Raw genomic sequence first — 19,648 nt, 5'->3', positions numbered from 1 at the left:
TCGGTTTCACAGTTACGTATGAACACAGTCTGACATAGGTTTGTCTTGGGGGGCAGAAACCTGGATGTACTATAGCAGCAGCTCTGTCATCTCTGCTGTCAGTTGTACATGGCGCATGTAAAGAACGATGAGTGAATCATCTTCCAGCCAATCCAACACCAATTTCGGCCGCTTGCAAGACGCAGAGTTCGTAGACACAGCGAATTATGTTGACTCGTCATGATAATGTGTATTGCGGTAGAATTGTCTTGCAGATGCCGGGTGATGAAAATTTTTAAATCAAACTGAAATATGTTATACATGTTTCTTGGCTCCGATGTGTGGAGAGCGTTAACACTGCATGCCATAGAAATGAAAAACGTCTCTCTTGCGATGCCTAAACATTGTGTCAGTACTCCTTTAAAGTTATGTGCAAGTTTTTGTTCACATTTCTGCATGAGCAAATCCTTTCACAAGTTTAGAACAACGAATGGCGCGTGGTTATGAGATTCCGACCCTTGTGTTCATGCATGTACAACTGCTCTATTTCAAACTATGAAAATGAAGTTCGAACACTGTACTTGTCTATGGCACTAGCAACATACACATGAAAGTGCTCATCAAAACATACAGTCTCAAGCAGTTTAGCCATAACCAACAGTACCTTGTTCACATAAAATATTTGAGACACAAGCAAAAATTCTGGTAGCCCATCTTCTGGAACACCTTTGACTAGACAGCAGCTTACCCTATATGTCATCCCATCAACAATCACAGATTTCACAACCATTGGACTTGTGTAAACAAGGTTATTCAGAGTTATAAAATCTCTAATACAGCAAGGTAGGTGCTCATACAGTACGCACCGCACACCTGTATTACGGGGCGTCGATTTGTCACCCCCTGTGGTGAACAAAAAACCCTGCAGAAACTGGTGCCTCATTGCAAGACTGCGAAAAAGGTTTTTCCAGTTGCGTATTTTTCGAGCAATGTCTTTAAAATACTGATGCTTCGACTCGAATCGCATTGCCCATAACAGGCTCAATGGTCCAAATTTTTGAATGTGTGAAGGGTAGTGTATGAGGTAATGCATTTTACATGGAAATTTCGCTGACGGAAACAAAGCTTTGAACTCAAGACTGAAGAAATGAATCTTTCTTTGCAAGTAGGCAACATATGCAACTGGAATTTCGTGACTCATGACAATGTCAACACTTTCTCTGAGAAGTAGGTAAAGCTGCCAAACTGCATTGTCTGAAGGAACGCTATCACAACAAATAGGGTTAGATTGCGAAATAGGCAAAATGTCTGTGTTGCCGATCCCTTAAATACAGCCTTTCCTTCAAGATATGACTTTGAATGGGCTCTGGTTTGTTGCGGATATCATGGGGATCATAAAGCTACTCTGAAATGCTTTTGTTCAAATCACTAAGTGAAAATAACTGTTCAGTTATTGAAGATATTATATGCCGCATAGCAAATAGTAGAACTCCTTCATGCAGATCATGCATTATATCCGGCGGAAGGTGCAGTGTCGGATCAAAGCCAGGGCACAAAAGAGCACATGTCTCCTTGACCCCATATAGTGACAGAGTGGACAGCCCTGCACTCAACATACTCAAGTGGTGCTTGTGGCCTTCCGGCGAGTGAAGCACAAAATCGCCTTCCAAGTGTTTGTCGTTGGTTTCCGTCCGCAGAACCATGCAGTACCTACAAATCCTTCCTTGGCTAAATGTACACTTGAAGCCTCCAATTCTATGGCTAGATAAATAGTCGCCAGTAAAAACGAAAACAGATCCCTTCACAAGGTTTCCATCTACATTTATGCCGTGGTTTGCTAGAACCTTGACATCTGCAATTAGTGGCTCAAGAATCTTGGAAAAACCGTATGTGACAACATGATTATCTTTGACAAGGAGTAAGAGGTGAATACCTGACAGTGCTGACCGCAACTTCACATCAAAATTTAGCACGGGGAAATAGACAGCTGTCATTTTATGTTTTCCCCTCTTGCTGCCTAGTGGATTGCACACTTCAAACTCATCACTGTACAATTGCAAGCAAAGTTTTCTGGTATCAGCGGCAAAGTACTCATGGTCTTGAAATGCACTTCCATCAAATACCGAACGCATGTAACCATCCGTAGAGGAGTTACTACTGTACTCCTCTGAAAGTTCTGAATGTTCAAGCATGTGCTCGATCACGTCACAGAGAGCAACGTATTCCATGGTGTCACCTCCATGCAACACTACCGTACGCGATTCAACAAGTGGAAAATGTGTTTTCCAGTGTTGTCCGGCCAGACCTTGTCCGCAGCTGGTCAAGTTGCTTCTTGCAAATCTCTTGCTTGTTGACGGATGGCTCACCATGAGATCGCATCTGCAGATGGTCTGCGATGGTTTCCACAAAATCAATAACATTGTTGGCTAATTCGTGCACTGTGGATTCAGGTAGCCGCCTTCCTTCCTTCCATTTGAGAATTAGTGCTGCCAGTTGATAAGCATAATCACATGAAGACCTGAGAAAGTCATTATGTTTGACTTGCACATTTGGGCTCTCTTCTTCGTCTTGAGGTATATCAGGTACTGCATTTGTAGTGCTTCGTGCCATCGTCACCTGCGCGTCACGAGTGTGCATTCCTTCTATGTAAGCAGCATGTTTTCTGTAGACATGCCTCTTGTATGAAAAGAAGTGAGGAAATGTTTACATGCAGCCACCCAAACCGCACACTCAATTTGATTCATGGCCATGGGCAGTGCGCAGGTGCCTGAACAGTGTCTTCAAGGACATCTGCTGAGAGGCACACCGTGGGCAACGAAAGACTCGCACTGCTGGCATCTGAAAAGACAAATAATTCACTTTGAGAAACACTCCTTGATGGTTTTTCCAGCGCACTAATATGACTTGCGAATGTAAACTCTATCCAGTCCATTTTGTGAAAATCAGAAACCTTCACGCCAGTGAATTACTTTCAGGTACAAATTAAGATCATTGTACACAATGCAGAATCCTTGAAATGATAAACTACAACTGTGCTTACATGGGCAAGCTGTTGTACTCAAGTGAGAAGTGTTCCTTTATTTTTGTAAAAGCCTCGTAGGGCAACAGACCACAAGCAGCACATCCTGTATCATTCGCTCTGTATTGATATGCATGTCATGGGTTCATATCATATGAATAGCCCATGGTTACCTTTCCTTTATACTTTCCAGTCGATTATGTTTCGGGAAAAAATAGTTTTACCACTGCCCTTCCATTCACGAACACAAGATAAAGAAAAAAAGACACTCCCCCTATGTTTTATTTGTTGCAATGATGGCCTACTTTCTTCATATGCTTGTAGTAACAATTCGCCCACAAAGTTAAGTGGCATCACACAAATCACCAAATCAGCTTTGTGTGCTAGCACAAGCACATACTAGTTCAAATTACAATTATGCATAAGTTGCGACTATGCATAATTGCTTTTACACACCTGCTAAATGCTTTTACACAATACCGTATTTACTCGCATACAGGCCAAGGTGATTTTTAAGTAGCACTGTCGAAACTCGCGTATTCTGCCCAATTACCAATGCGAAGCGCAAAGCTCTAAATGGTACCGCAGGAAACGTTGAAATGAAGCTAACCACTTACCCCCAGCGGTTGGTTACCGCGCCTGATGCACGCATGTGCTCCTAGAAACGAAACTTAAAACGAATGAGCTGCCCGCCGAGTTCCTGCCGCACGCTCAAAGTGTCATTGATTTAAATATAAGCTTAGCGGTGTCGCGCATTAATAGGCTTGAGCCGATTGGCTTAGCGGCCGAAACATCCGAAGTAAAAGGCCGGGAATGCCGACGGCTACTTCGCTCTCCCCGCTTGCTGTCAGCGGGAACAAGCGCCATAGCGCGCTCCGCAACACCGCACAGCCGTTGGCACAGCACGGCTGCTCAATAGGCTTTGCTGTACCGCCTCTCCCATAAACAGGTGGCCCTTGCCCGCGTTCACTGCCGCCTCCACGGATAGGAGGCGGCGAGCAAGAACGCGCAATAAAGCGCTTTCGCACCGTCGTCACGGAAAGAGCATAGTAGAGGATGCACTTGCTTCACAAATTCAAGGGCATAACTTTTGACGGATTGACCAATGTTTGAGTAAGTACTGCAGCCCTATTTCACTGCAGTCGCACCACATGGCTCCAGCGCGAAAAGCAGCACACAGGTTCACTGTTTCATAACGCTTACCTTTGTTATGTTCCTTCGAAGTCGGGACTGTTTGCATCCTTTTAGACTGCAAGCCTGCCTGCGTTGTTTGGGCCTTGAAGCAGCGATAACACAGACAAAGCGCAACGCTCCCACTCAACAATGTCATTTCAAAGGAATATGTTGCATCTTCAGCATCTTTAGTATTAAACTATTTCTGCCAAAGATGGTCAAACCTCACCTTCTAATTCTCTTAGTAAAAGCGTAAAGCAATCCCACAAAAAATTATATATGTCACTACATTTTGGTATACACAGTTTGTAGCGCCATCTACGGACAGTATTTTGTACTATATTTTTAATACTGCAAACGTTATTTTGTGTTTACGTATTTTTTTAACAATAGGTGGCAGAAATGTTTACCAGTGCAAGCATTTTAAGTTTAAAATGTAGCATTTTTTTATACTGTATTCGCAAGTTTTGCGACTCTGTTGTTTTGCGTCTGTCACATGGTGTGGTTCCCCGCGCAAGATCACGACACTACCAACACTACTGCTCGGCGCTGCTATTTGAAAGTACTAGTGATCCCTGTGTATGCACATTTGCGTGCGATGCCGCGCTGCCTAGTTAGCGTACCGCACATTGGTGCGGCAAGGATATATGTCCTTGATGATGACACCCTCAGCGCGCTTAAACAGGCAATCAGCGCGTGCCCAGTTCTCGGCGGCAAAGTAGACCTGACGTCGAGCTCGTTTCAGGCAAGTGGACGTATTCCTTTGTTCGTTTGTTAACTGCGCCCGATAAAGTAGCGTTATGCGGAAGTAGTGCAGGTTACTTGAAAGAGGCTCTTTGCAAAATGTTAGAGTATGAGTGGTGTTTATTTTGCTAAAGGCTGTTTGACATGACCAGAAACACAGTGTTCTTCGGAAAGTTACTGCAAGCGACAAAATGACCGATCGCAACCGTCAGCGACGAGCAACCAATGTGCTGGAATTGGTTCGCTCTGGTCGCAGTGGTTGGTGCGATTTTTTTTGCGCTCACGGTCGTTTCGCTAGCTTGACATGTACCAAATTTGGTATTGCGCGTCGTGATTGTACGGTGAACGTAAATGACAGATATTAGCATGAAAATCATGACTTGCGTGTCATGTACGGGATGTTTTACATGACACTGTCTTGATGAGCTTCCGACCGTTTCGCTAACTGGACATATATACCGAAATCGGTATGGCGTTACATGAGCGTATGCCGAGCATGAATGTCAGGTTAAATACATGTCATGTACGACATGGCTAACGTCACGCACACTTCGTGCTTTTGCAGCCGTTTGGTTCAATTAATTTGAGTCGAAATTGGTGTGGCGTGACATGAGTGTGTGAGGAACATTAGTGCCAGGTCGTGACGTGAAAACACTGACATGCGTGTCGTTTTTCATGATTAACATGGCGCGAATTCCTTCCCTCGCGGCCGTTTCGCTGCGCTCATTTGCGCCTAGGTCGGTGTGGCGCGACACGAGTACATGACGAACATGAATGTCAGGTCGTAACATGAAAATAATGACATGCGTGTCACGTATAAGAAATATAAAATCCATGTAACGGAAAAATATCAAGACATACATGCCTCATGGCGTAAACAATGCCCTTGCCTGCGTCTTTGCGCCCTCGTGGCCGTTTCGTTACTTATGCTTCGCATATCGATTCCCACTGTGCGTGGGATCTGGCAATTTTTTTGTTACAATCGCGGCGTGTGGAACAGCTTTAAAAAGGGCGCTTGGCGTTACTCGCGGGAACCAGTGCCATACGTAATGTAAAGGGGTCTTGTCGAGCTCCCCTGCACTCAAAAGTGTAATGTGTGTCATGCCCTTTAGGAGCGCTTCATTCAGTGTGCTTATTCATTGCAGTGTTCCGTATAAGATCGCTCGCCAAGCAAATGCTTATTAATGCACTTCGTTCGCATAACAGCACATCCAGGGCAACATTACTATACTGCTTTCTAATCCGAAAGCATGACTCTGCTTGTGCGTTTTTACAATACTTTGCTGCCCTACGTAACCGAGCCACTTTATATCCTTGTCCTTCATAGTTTGCCCAAGTCTCTTCACAATATAAAACAGAGTTGTGCTTTACCATTCACAGATACTAGACGAGATGTTCGATGAGTATGCAGATATCTCTCCTGAGGACACTATACCCGACATGTCGAAAATTCAACTGCGCCCAGACAATGAGACGCAGTGTGCATCAACTTCTCCAGAGGTATTTCGATTTGTTTGTCGCATGTTCAGTGAAATCCCAACTCTTCTACAAATTTGTGTATGGACCTTTTTTCTCTTTTTTTGCAGCACATTACATCAAACAGTATGGTGTCCTGTGGCAGCCAAGAAAACGAAAATGACATTAGCGTTTCCTTCGATCTGTAAGTGCATTTGAATGACAAAGTAGAATTTTATTGACTCTCGAAGGGTCACGAATAGTATAGGTTTTAGCTGTTAAAGGGACTCTTAAATGACCTTGACGCGAATACTAGAAGCAGCGCGAAAAAATCGACTAAAAGGAACACACAAAGCAGGACTAGCGTTGTACTGCCAACTGTCATTACTACTAGCATTACTACTGCCAAACTGCCCTTAGTGACAATGGGCACTCTGTTTTTTGTAGTTGTAGTATTTTGTTGAGAACTGAAGATGTCTTGTAGGCCTTCACGATCAGAGGATGATGGGCACACTTTTTTGCTACCAAACCTTGGGAGTCTTCATGAGAGCATTAGCACTGGCAGCCCCATTTCTTCGGCAGCGTCTCGAAAAATTGTACACATGCTGTTTACAGAAATGAAGAAGATCACACTGTTAGTAATTTGCCCCTATTCATGACGGCTGTCGAATTAGCAGTGCCTTGTAATTTATAAGTTCAGTGGGCATAAAATTGTGTTATACAAAAATCTTGCTGTCATAATATAAAAGATGTGACCACCAGGTTTTCAGAATCTTGCCATTTTTTCGGGAGAATGAACAAACACGTTTATAATTGCAATACAGTTACTTTGGAAATGCAGACCATTCATTCATAAAATTGCCATGATTACATAATTAGTGATGAAAGTTTTCTGGATGATTTGAGCTGGAAGTGCAGAGTTTTTACAAATTCAAAAATGTAGGCTCCAAACTCATGCTAATTCAAATATTTTGAGTTGCTCAGACAGGCTATGAATTAGTGAGGTTTTAATAGATTTGATTCTATAGAGAAAGTCATTAACTCTTCAGATCTTTTAATAAAAAAACAAACACTTGCAATCCTGAAAGGCATTTGCAAAATTAATGATAGCTTCTCCATGTGTCAGAGGCAAAAACAAACTATATCTCGGTGGAGACTTGAACAAGGTTATTTTCACCCCACCGCGATGGTGGTTGTGGCGCTCAACTGCTGACACGGAAGTTGTGCGATTGAATACCGACCGTGGCATCTGCATTGTGATGGAGGCGAAATGTCAGAGGCCCGTGTACTTAGATTAAGTGCTTGTTAAGAAACCCCAGGTGGTCTAAATATTCGTAGCCCTTCACTATGGCGTCTCTCATAGCCTGAGTCGCTTTAGAACATTAAAGCCCCCAAAAAACAACCAATCATAATATTTTCAATATTTTCAGGTTTCCAACTCGCCATTTTTATTCAAGGGTGACCTCACTTCTGCTTGAGAAATACCCGCAGCTCAAGGACGTATTGGGAAGTGGAGCTGTAAGTAAATTGTTATTTCACTGGGGACATTGAGCTTTGAGGAACCTCGATAATGAAATTACAGTAACATTCATTATTACACAAATACGCTTGCGTTAGAAATCATCGAAGGCTTGCTCAGAGAGCAATATTCTGGTTCATTGCAAATGTAAAAACTGCAAACAAAAGGTTCACCTGATGTGCACCTTAATATAAAGCAAGAAAAGCTAGGGTGATCTAAAAAGCTTTCATAACCTACACAAGCAGAGAGGCTTGCATCAGCATGCCTTTGATCATACTCGTAAAGGAACTGCTCTATCTTAACTCTTAAAAATTCTGTCGGAGACTTTTCTACTACACTAGGACCATGTGGTATCTTTTATGTTCTTGTTCTTTCCCGACAGTATTGCACGTGCACATAATACTTGTGTCACTATGGAAGGCTTGATATACTATCCAGTCGATGCCCGTCAAAACGCGACAACTCTGTCAACTCAATAGAGTTTTCATGCTGCTACATGCCAGTTTTGAACAGCCACTAAGTAGTACAGGAATGCCTCACAAAAATTGTGTGGTGTTGTTGATCTTCATTTTCGTTTTCGTGTCACCAGAAGTTAAATAATAGATATTCACTTAAAGGCACAAGTATTTGTTTCAACGTTTTAGTCAATTGTTCATGCATTGCTATACATATATATTTAGGTGTGCCCGTCATGTACTCCTGACAAGGCACACCTATCACTGTTGTTCACAGTATGTGCAGTCCGCACTTTTCAATTGAGAAAATTACTATACTGAGTAATTCATTATGCTCACACATACTGGTTTTAAAGCATACTGTTCTTTTTTTAATCATGAGTGCGAGAACACTGAACGAGAGGACACTCTCGTGCTATTTTTGCTTCTTTTGCTCAATGGCATTTGGGGTTTTGATAGAGTTGTATGGCGCCCCGTTGACCTGATAGATTATTAAATTGGTGGCCTTAGAAATCGCCCACGCAGCAGCTCGTAGTACGCCATTGAGTCGGTTTGGAGGCCCTCCAAACGCCCATGTGACACGGGTATAAAAGCAGTTTTGATTGCTACTACTACTTCTGCAGTGTCGTCGCAAATGCGTTACAAGTAACGGTGTTACCAATAACGCGTTACTTTCTTGATTACCTTGTAAAGCACTCGTTACAATTTCGAGCTGTGACATGTAATGTGCTTATGTTAACATTTTTTGATAATGGGGGGTGTCGTGTTACTCAGTACTTTTCATACCAATTATCCTGGGAGTTTTGCGCAAAACCCTATCTTATAGGCGCCACACTCTCAAAGCTTGCCCGGACATTCCTTTGCACAGTAGCAGAACGTTAGGTGGTGAAAACAGGACACCATTAAATGCGTCCGTCGAGCGCTTGTTTGTTGTGTTCACTAATAAGTAAGGGAAGGTCCCACATTGCAATAACTACTAGAAGTTGTAGTTGTTACGAAGCTGTCACTGGGGGGCAAAACTCTAGTGCTCTTTACCAACATTGTTTCCAAAACATTCGCTTCTTTTGTTTGCAAATGTTGGTATAGGTTTCTGGTTATTGAATTCCTGAGCGAGCAAGGGTGGCCTTAAACACTTCCACTTAAATGCTCATAGTTTTCGTGGAATTGTACGGGTTAAAGGGAAGAAAATTGTTCATGTGCGTATTTTTTCTTGAACTCAACCAATTAAGCATATCTTTCATTGCTACAAAATTTGCATTTTCTATTTCATTAGTAGAAGCACACTGTGAGAATTGTAATTTTGTTTAGTTCAGGGAGGTTTTCTTGCAGAGAATGTTGACGATGAAATCTCATTTTGTGTTTGTCATATTACGAAAATGCCACAGTCATAAGCCATCACGTGTAAACATACATGCAAATTTAGGCTGCTATAATAATGTTAATGACTGCCAGATTTGTATGGTTAAATCAGTATTTTACTTGAAATTTTCATTTTCAATATAAACATGAGCCTTTTTAAAATGTAACTGAGGGTTTCTGAGGGTTTGCCTAGTTACTAAGGGTTCCCGCAACAAAGATGCACTCATGAAATCCTATGACGATGGAGTCAATGCCTGAGTGACATGCGGTACTTTTTTTAGGTATCAGTAAGGGTAACACGTCACCTTTTTGCAGGGAACTTAGGGTAATAACATCGTCCATGTGTGAGTAACGAGTAACGTACTTAGTTACTTGTTTTCAGTAAAATCTACAACACTGGTACCGAGCTTACGTTTCTTTTATCTCCTGTGTTTGAGCTGATTTGCCTTTTCCTTACTTGTTTATAAATGCCTATTCAAATTGTGGTATGGAACTGTGAACTTGAGTAAAATAGGTATTATTTTATTTTTCATACAACCCTCAGGACTCGTGGAAGGTAGCCTTGCGCTACAGATTCAAGAATCTGCGACGGGTTCTCCCTAATGACGGTCGCGTGGGCGAGAACCGTATGAAGTTTGCATCACGCAGGAAGGGGTGTGAAGAAACAGCTGCAGGTGAGCTCCAGCGGCACAAAGTGCAAAAGCTGGTGAGGGGCATTCCTCAGTAAAATACATTGTCTTGGCTTGCTTTGGAAAATAATGTGCAGAAATGTAATTAGCGTGTTATTTTGATTTCCTGTTTTGAAATACTTTTTCTGATTAGAAGCACTCAAAAACTCACCATTGTTTTGAAGTGGCATTGAAATATTTTGGATGTGTGGTTCGAGTACGTTGGTCAAATATATAGCCAATCAATTTGGCTAGACAAAACTAAAACCATAAAAGAGAAAGAACAACCGCAGCAGCCCCCCAATCAAGGATACACTTTAAATCAAGCGTTTGGGGTACTCAAAAATACAGTTTATAGCTCGGCAACAGACCATTTTGTGTTTGCTGCCTCGTTAGCACTATGTCAATGGCTGATGAAATCTTTTGTAATTTGAAGTGATGTGTTCATGTAAATGCAGCTCATTAAAGAATAATAAATAAGGCAATTACTTTTTGAAGAAGTCATATAATGCTGCAGTCTTGCTCTGCATAGGGCTGGTGCTTTTATGCTGCAATCACTTATCTTGGTGTTGCTTCCCCCAGGCCGCTGCAATCTATACAACAGTTGGGGAGGATGAAACAAGCTTCGCAATGCATACAGAGTGGCTCATCTGCGAGAGCCGCAAAAGTTCTCCGGATGAAGATCAAATCGATGAAAGGATGGCTTAGACGTGTCGCCAAAGACTTTCTGACGTCTCAACAGCTAGTGTTTGTGAAGCAAAGATGAAGTACCCATACATGATGGACTTTGAGAGGGTAAGTCAGTTTAACTACTATGAACGAGACACAGGGTGTTAGCTTGCTTGACTAAGGAGGCAGCTGAATAAAAAAATGGAGCTTTAGTAACTTATTGAGAAGCCCATTTTTAATGCGCAAACTCCTTTCCCTTTTCGAAACATATGAAGGCTCAACTATATGCTGCTTTCAAAATGTCACTCTGATGAAAAAGTTGGGGCTCAAATGTATTTGGGCAGGAGACTCGTTAGCCATGCCGTTAAGGCTGTTGTTGTGTTTAGATGAAACTGTCAGAACGATTACTTTTTTGTGTGTGTGATTCGTAATCTTCACTTTCATGCACATCTCGACAAAACGTTGCACTCAGCATTTTTTTAGGACAGGGGCTTGAACTGTTTTACATTCTTTGCCCATTTGTCAACCGAAATGCTGTGCTTGCAAGTGTCATGGTCGAGTAAGATTATTGCTATGTGTATGCTGGGTTCTTGTTGCATAGCACTTTGCACGCTTTTTTTCAGTTTTGCAGTGACTTTGCAAGGCTCACTAGGATTGATCCATTGCCTTGTATCGCACAAGGCATCAACAAAATTGTGAAAAAGGCAGAAAAGCAAGATTCCTCGCCAAACACCTGTAGTGGCTTTTCTTGAAAAGGCGCAACAAATGTCTCCAGAAAGGCTGCGAACACGCCGTGAGTAACGTTACGAAGGCTTCATGACACCTTTTAGACCCGCACTTCATGACAAATGATTTTTGCTGGGTTTCGTCTTATTAATATACCATTAGAGCACATCTGCACTTAATGGTTTAGTTCCTTAAGTGATTGCTTCTATAGTACACTGTGTGTAAATGTTTTGGTTCTTTAAAAACAGCTCCTGGGGTTTTCAACTCATGTCTGGTGCTGAACAGAAATTCTTTGATGGCATGTTGTTTAATGTGTGAATGAAATTGACTTCATGTAGTGTTGCATAGTTACATGCGTAGATAAAAAATGTCCTGTAACATCAGTGAATACTTCGAAAATTAACCTTTCTCACATTTAGGAAACTTTAGGAAATTCACTATCAATTTTATTGCTTCGCAGACATCCTGACAGTTGCAGCCCTTCGGATTCTGTCTTTCAATGTCAAGGAACTCGGGGGTCTGTCATCATTGTTTGTGCAAGAGGGGGTAAGTTTCTTTCAAGTGTGTCCTCATACAATGCACCTTAAATACGAGTTTCACTCAAACACTGCTCAGAAATGTGCTATGCTTTACAGTGCTGGTCCTACATCCAACAAACAAAGCCTAATATTCATGCAGCTACTTCACACGGAACACATATCTTAGGTGATTCAAAAAGAAATAAACGACTTTTGAATTGTCGACCTGAATTTCTGTGAAGACAAGTATTCATTGTGGACAAAAGCCAGGAGATTGCTCTCGTGTGGAATGAGGCCCACGTGCTTTTAGAAAAAATTAAATTTTTACGCACATAAATGCAACACAATAGCTTTCAAAACTTTTTTGCAGCACGACAAACCGCACGCGTTACAGCAGTGCACTGGCGAATTAGGTTTCACATGCTACGACACATTGAAACCAACAACCATACACGGTTTGTGCATATGCTTAAGTTGATGCGAAAAAAGTGTACGTATGCATAAGTGTCGTGTGCAAAATACAACCTGCGCATGTTTTTCCCGTTCCTTTGTGAGGTCCTACTGCGAAGTTTGACCAAGTTGAATCCATAAAACTCGCCCACCTCTCTGTCCTCCTTGAAAAATGCAACTTCGCTTTTGATCCTTTACTATAGGAATGTTGCATGCCCAGAAATTTTTTCTGCTTCCTTTGCACAAATGGAAAAGTTGATCTTATTGTTCTGTGTCTAGCCCCTCTCGCTGGGATCTCTCATGTGGTTTTTAAATGCGAAGCATTTCTTAGCGAACCTTTGGCACTTTGAGCGTTTCTATCTATCTATCTATCTATCTATCTATCTATCTATCTATCTATCTATCTATCTATCTATCTATCTATCTATCTATCTATCTATCTATCTATCTAGCCGCCTACGTCTGGGTGCTCTCGTGATCGCCTCCTTAACTTGGTGTAGACTAAAATTGGCATGGGAGGGTAAGAAGATTTGGCGAGGATGACTGGGTGGTCATGGCATGAGTAACGTGAACATCCTGTCGAGTACATCGTCAAACCCTTTCCTGCAGACACGTGTGGCACATGCCCGTTTACCACGGGTCGCGGTGTACGGGTATGCGCCACAGGTGATTGACAGTTTATATCTACCCAGGAACGGCGAGAAGAGACATTGGTAATTAATTTCGAGAGCGTTATGAGAAAGCGACATCGGCAGCGTTGACCCGACGAATGCAAATATTAAAAATAATGATTCCAACAGGAATCGAACCCAAGCATTCTGCGTGACAGTCAGGTATTCTACCACAGAGCCACGCCAGGTTTATAAATTGGTTGGGAAAAAGAGCCTATGCAGGCGTAATGGCGGTGCAACGTCCATTGTGCTTGTGGTGCTGGCTATCTAATTTTATAACAAAGCAATAAACGCTACATATGTACTCCTATGATACAGGCGTCACGTCAAGTTAACGTCTGTGGTTCCAGTGTTGGCTCCGCATTTTATAGTAGTCTATCTAATAAACATTACATTTTTATTCCTATGATTATCCAAGCTAAATTCAAGGGTCGCACGACGCCGGATGAATACGCTAACGAAAGCTACGTATGATATTCACCTCATCGTACCCTAAAATGCACTTCGTTTCGACAATACATACGTATGTGTTCTGACGTGAGTGCTGACATTACGTCACACCATACGTTACCCTATAAACGCCAGTGCTGTCGACGTGCCTTGTAAGCTCACGATGTGCACACAACTACTTCAATTACAAAAACACGTCGATCCACCACGTAACACTTGTCTCAAAGCCTAAAATGCAGCATAGAACTACTCACCGACTGCTTCGCATGATACCAATCCCACAAGGCGTGGGATCTGCCGAATTTTTAGTCTTATTTCAGCGTTGAGGCACTGTTTTGTCTCAGCATTCACCTGCCACTGCTGATTGAATGTAGAATGTGTTATTGACATCGAACACTATAGATTTGTTGCAGGAGCCCTGAATTTTGATAGCCAGATAATTGTATTTAGAGTGTTTCGTATAATTTCATGGCCATGTATTCTGTTTATTTGCTTGGATTACAAAAAACAGCTGCAGACGTTGTTTGATGTCAAACGGCATATACCCTTATTTCTGCAATATCAAGTGAAGTAATAATGAGTTATCCGCAGAACATTTTGTCCAAAAGAATCGCAACGGATCAAAATGTCCGTCTAGCTTTTTAGAAAAGCTCGTTTAATTTTTCAGGGGTTTCAATGTAAATGGCAACTTCTTCAATGTACTTCGGTATGTAAAATTAGCTGCTACAAGGCGCTCCTAGATGTGTAATAACCTGCTCTAAAGTGCTCCAACAAGCTCCAAAATGCTACAATATGAAAATTTTGCTACACCAAAATTGCTCTAAATCAAAAGTCCGCAGTAGCATGACTGTTTGAGTAGTTGTTTCATTGCAAAATGGCTCAACCCACTATGGGGGATTGGCCACGAACCGTGCGGCAGTAGATTTTGTAAGGGGAAAATGAAATAGGTGTAGGCATGTCATTTTCGTGTGCACATTTTCTTTCTAATGATACATGAGACGTTAGGGTTCATTATCACTCCATAACGTTTGCCTATGAACTTTCTATAATTTATGATTGAATTTCTTCTCGATGCTGTTTTTCTTTCTATTTCATATTCCCAACGATGACTGTGATATGCAGTTGTGCAGGTCACCTGAGGCACAAAAAAAGAACTGCAATATGCAACTGCTTGTATACATCATCTGTTTTCTTTAGCTCTTGAAACATGCTTGCTGAATTGTTGTACTGAACTCAAACTATATGTCAGTGACAGTAGTGCCGTCTTTGCCATATCTCGTGTGACCTAATCATCATCTGCCCGTCACAGCTGTCATTGCGTTGATGAAACAGAAATTTAAACATGAGCAACCCTATCTGTGAATAATTTCGCATTTATATGTGAATGCCAAGTGGTTAACCATGTTATATAATGTCTGCCGCATCAGTTGAATAAGTAAAACATAAATACATATTGAACTAAAAGTGCCGCTTTCAAGTGAGGCCAGGGTGTCGGAACGAAATGTTTTTCGTTTCGGTTTTAGTTTCGTTCCACCGCAAAAAGTTCCGTTCCGTTTCTGTTCCGGAACGAAAAAAAAATGTTCCGTAACGATTCGTAACGTGTTTTTTTATGGAAAAATTTGAAGCTTAAGTAATCATTAAAAAAACACATTTGATTTGTGATGTAGTTATTTGCCTTCCTCCTAAGAAAGCGGGACAAGGGTAAAACACGTTCTTCAGAGGAGCGGAAGTAACTGTACGATGAATTCCTACCAACTAGCACAAACCAGTATACCCTTAAAAGTCATAGTATTTATTTTTTACAAAATTCAATCACGATTTTTAGTGGGCTCAGTGCTTTGTGTCAAGGGAGTGAGCACGATCTCAGAAGCAGCACGTCACTAAATGCACTCTGTGATGTGCGAGACCGCTGTTTTGATAAAAAGATTGCCAGGCCTGCGCGGAATGTTCAGCACAGTCACAGCGAAAGTTGGAAGAGCGGACTTTGTAGAGCCCGTTGTAGAGTCTCTTAGGGCCGCTGATACAAGTACACATGCAGGGTACCTACTACGCCATAAATCATCGTAATTTTTCTCAAGTACCGAAGTTCCCACTATGTCATTTTTCGTGATTCTTCGGAGAATCGTGGCAGCCGCTACACATCTGTAAGGCATTATGTGCGCTTTGTGCTGTGGCCGATGACGATGAATTATGGCTGAGCACTTTGCAGTGGGTGGGAAGCATTAAACCACACAGTCTTTGCGGAATTAGCATTGTGTGATGGCTGGTTGTCGTTTTACTCTTCTGCCACGTTGTATTACATATGTTAACATCGATTCCTTGCCCGACATGACGCCTGTGTAGAGTATATAAGCACCAGCGTGGCGCTGTGGTGGAAGACTCGACTGCCACGCAGGGGGCGCGGGTTAAAATCCCATCCGATCCTATAAATTTGTTTCTCATTTTATTTTTTCTTACTTCATGCGATAGTGGTCACGGACACGGGTGGCGGCGGACAACTCTGGTGCCAAAATCAGCTGTTGTGATCTCATAAGAGCGTTCGCTGTAACAAACTTCAGCGCTGACAATGCCCTCTCCACTTTGGCCTGCGTGACAGGCCCGCAAAAGTCCACTTGCGCTAATATCAACATCTCTGGTTGCCACTGTTTTCGTTTTTCGCACAATTTCAACATATCTTTGCTTTGGAATTGCTGCCTGAAGTACGCGTTAATACTGTACCCTGAGGTATGCTCAAATTGCATGAACTCAGTTGTTCCGGACTGCGAAGTTTTCTCGTGAACCGAAAAACGATTGAAAAAATTTCGGTTTCTCTCCGGAACGAAATAATAGATAAAGTTTCGGTTACGTTTTCGTTCCGGTCAAAAATATCGTTTTTTTTTTTCGTTTTTCGTTTTCGGTTTTCGTTCCGTTCCGACACCCTGAGTGAGGCTGCCCTCCCTCCGAAATAGCAAAAAGTAACGCTCATACCTGCATCCACATGGGAAATATGTTCCAGCCGTGTCACCTGAAACCATGGAACCGTGAAACCATGGAGCTTTGTGGTGCACTCATGGTTTCTATATGGCGATGAAATCTCAAAATGGCATGTACAATACAGGGGGCTAGAGAGGCATGATGTAGAGGTTTTCATGAATTTTTAAATTAAGTGGGCACGGGTCTAAGCAAATGGAGCACAACAAACTTATTATGGGATAAAGCTGCCATCTCAAGGATAGTGGGCACGTGCTGGCTGTGGTCTCAAAAGTTCGGTTGGGTACAAACTCGGAATTCCGTGCATAAATATCGGACTTGCTATTCGTATTGCTCATATTTTTTACATTACATTAACGTAATGTATAACCCGCAGGAAGCTTTATGAAGGGTGACTATGTGCGAATAGATAAAAGTAAATTTCTTCTAGGCTGTCGGTGATGGCGCAATACTAAGAAAGGGAAAATAGACAACCACCCGTTTGTAGCACAAAGCCACAAGGAAATCCAGGACGAATTTTTCGGCAACTAAGAGGCTTTATTTCTGAGAAATCCGTATTGATTTCCTTCTGGCTTTGTGCTACAAACGGGTGGTTGTCTATTTTCCCTTTCTTAACCCTTCCGCCACCTTGCGGGATTCCGCAGAACTGATTTGCAATATGGCGCAATACTGTTTTTGCCTCTACAGGAGCTGTGCATTCATGCGACACCTTGCCTGGTGTTTTCTGAAGGAGAGAACATTGAGGAGGCAGACTTCCTTAACATCAGAGTAGACCGGGAGAAGCTCTTCACAGTGAAGAACGCGGAGGAGGGTCTGGCAGCTGTTATGTCTGCCTACTGGCTATTCAATTGTCAGTATGAACGCAAGCTCTTCAACACGCTTGTAGTGTTAGGCGTCTTTTTCTTAAACTAATGTTGAGTACTCCTAGAATAGTTGTCATGAGGCTTCTGAACAAAGTTGCTAAAGCTGTGGCATGTTGAATGTGATGTTTAGTTGTAATTTTCACATATGTGTTTTGGTTTGTCTAACCATTTTTGTAATACACTAATACATATGAAGGAAGGCAACAGTCAATGAGACTTTGGGAAGCACATGGAAATGCTATTGGTTTTTAGATGTGACATGTTATGTCTGGTCATAAAAATGCCTATTCATAAGAACCTTGATCCTCACTCACAAACACTGATCTTACCGTTTCAATAGGTGCTGTAGATCACAGCCCATATTTACTATACCCACCTTTTCGGTTGTATGCTGCGTACAATAAAATAGTTGATGTGATCGTATTTGCATCGTGTTAATTACTTCATTTTTTCATAATTTTTTTTGGGGGGGGGGTTAAATATCCTGCACTCTCATATGCATAAACGTCCACCTGTGCCACGCATGTTTAAAATTAGCGCAATGTGCCCAGGTGCTGTATATAGTGCATATTATGTGCTTGTGCTTTAAAGGAAATGTATGGCTGTTGTAATATATAAATGTTGGATTTGTACCTAATGAATCTTTTTAATTTGCACACATGCATGTGTGGATGGTGACCAAGCATCCATCTCTTGGGCATGCATGTGTGATGGAAGGGGCCTTGGATTGATGCCATGCATTGTGCTTCAAAAATGGGTACCTATAGATCATTGACGCAGTTTGTGACGAGTGGCATGAATATGAAAATGAACAGCTATTTTTTACAGTATAGCTTGTTTTAAAAGATATATATATATATATATATATATATATATATATATATATATATATATATATATATATATATATATATATATATATATATTGTAGCGAAGCTTATTGGAACCCTGAAGTGGGTCGTCCTCTCCGGCCCCTTCTAGTGGGTTGCCCTCTTCGGACAGAGCGCAGCTCGCGCAGAGTCGGCCCCGCCTTGACTCTCGCTGTCGCTCATCTTCGCCGAGTGTCCGCCAATAAACATCTTTATAATTTGGTGGAGAGTGCTGTGCCCTTCAAACAACTACGGTCAGCATTCAATGCCCTTGGAGCTGCGATCCCGTGCCGTGCCCTCTACCGTGACTCAAGATGCCGCCCAGCAAACGCCTCCCCCTGCACCGACATCTTGTCCCGGTGTCCCCCGTATCCGCGACCCTCCTGTTTTCACCGGCGCGGATGGCACCGACGTCGAGGACTGGCTCGCGATTTACGAGCGTGTCAGCGTACCCAATAAATGGGACGAGGCCGGAAAACTAAGCAACCTGGTTTCTACCTCGCGGGTGTCGCAAGCCTATGGTACAACAACCACGCTTCCGATTTCACTACGTGGTCCGCTTTCAAGACCGCCATCGTCGACGTGTTTGGCCGCCCTGCCGTTCGTAAGCTGCAAGCTGAACAGCGTTTGCGTGAACGAGCCCAGCAGTCCGGCGAGTCTTTCACGAGTTACATTGAAGACGTCCTGGACTTGTGCAAGAAAGCCAATGCGACCATGCCTGAGTCTGACAAGATCCGGAACGTCATGAAAGGCATCGACGACGATGCCTTCACCATGTTGCTCGCGAAAAACCCTAGCACTGTGGCTGAGGTCATCACACTGTGCCAAAGCTATGAGGAGCTGCGCCGGCAGCGGCTGATGACGCGTCGACCTCCATCACGCGACGCCGACCTCGCAGGCATGTCGGCCATTTCGGACCACTCCGTCTTGCTCGCCGAAATCAAGTCCTTCGTGCGCGAGGAGATTGCTCGCCAGTTCTCTCTACTGGCCTTCGCTCACCCGCAGCCTGTTGAACAGCCGTCGAGCACACTGCTGCCTCCCCTACGCCGGGCTATTGAGCAGGAAATCGCAGAGGTCATGCCGGAATACCA

The 19,648-nt window shown here is 42.7% G+C and overlaps 1 pseudogene; it reads right to left on the bottom strand.

Annotated features, from left to right (window-relative positions):
* Nucleotides 1-1,262: 1,262 nt before the first annotated feature.
* Nucleotides 1,263-2,475, bottom strand: LOC125759500 (uncharacterized; annotated as a pseudogene).
* Nucleotides 2,476-19,648: the final 17,173 nt, after the last annotated feature.

The sequence above is a fragment of the Rhipicephalus sanguineus genome, chromosome 8, assembly GCF_013339695.2.
Source record: "Rhipicephalus sanguineus isolate Rsan-2018 chromosome 8, BIME_Rsan_1.4, whole genome shotgun sequence".
In the NCBI taxonomy this organism is placed as follows: Eukaryota; Metazoa; Arthropoda; class Arachnida; order Ixodida; family Ixodidae; genus Rhipicephalus; species Rhipicephalus sanguineus.
This window is presented reverse-complemented; position numbering and strand designations above follow the sequence as displayed.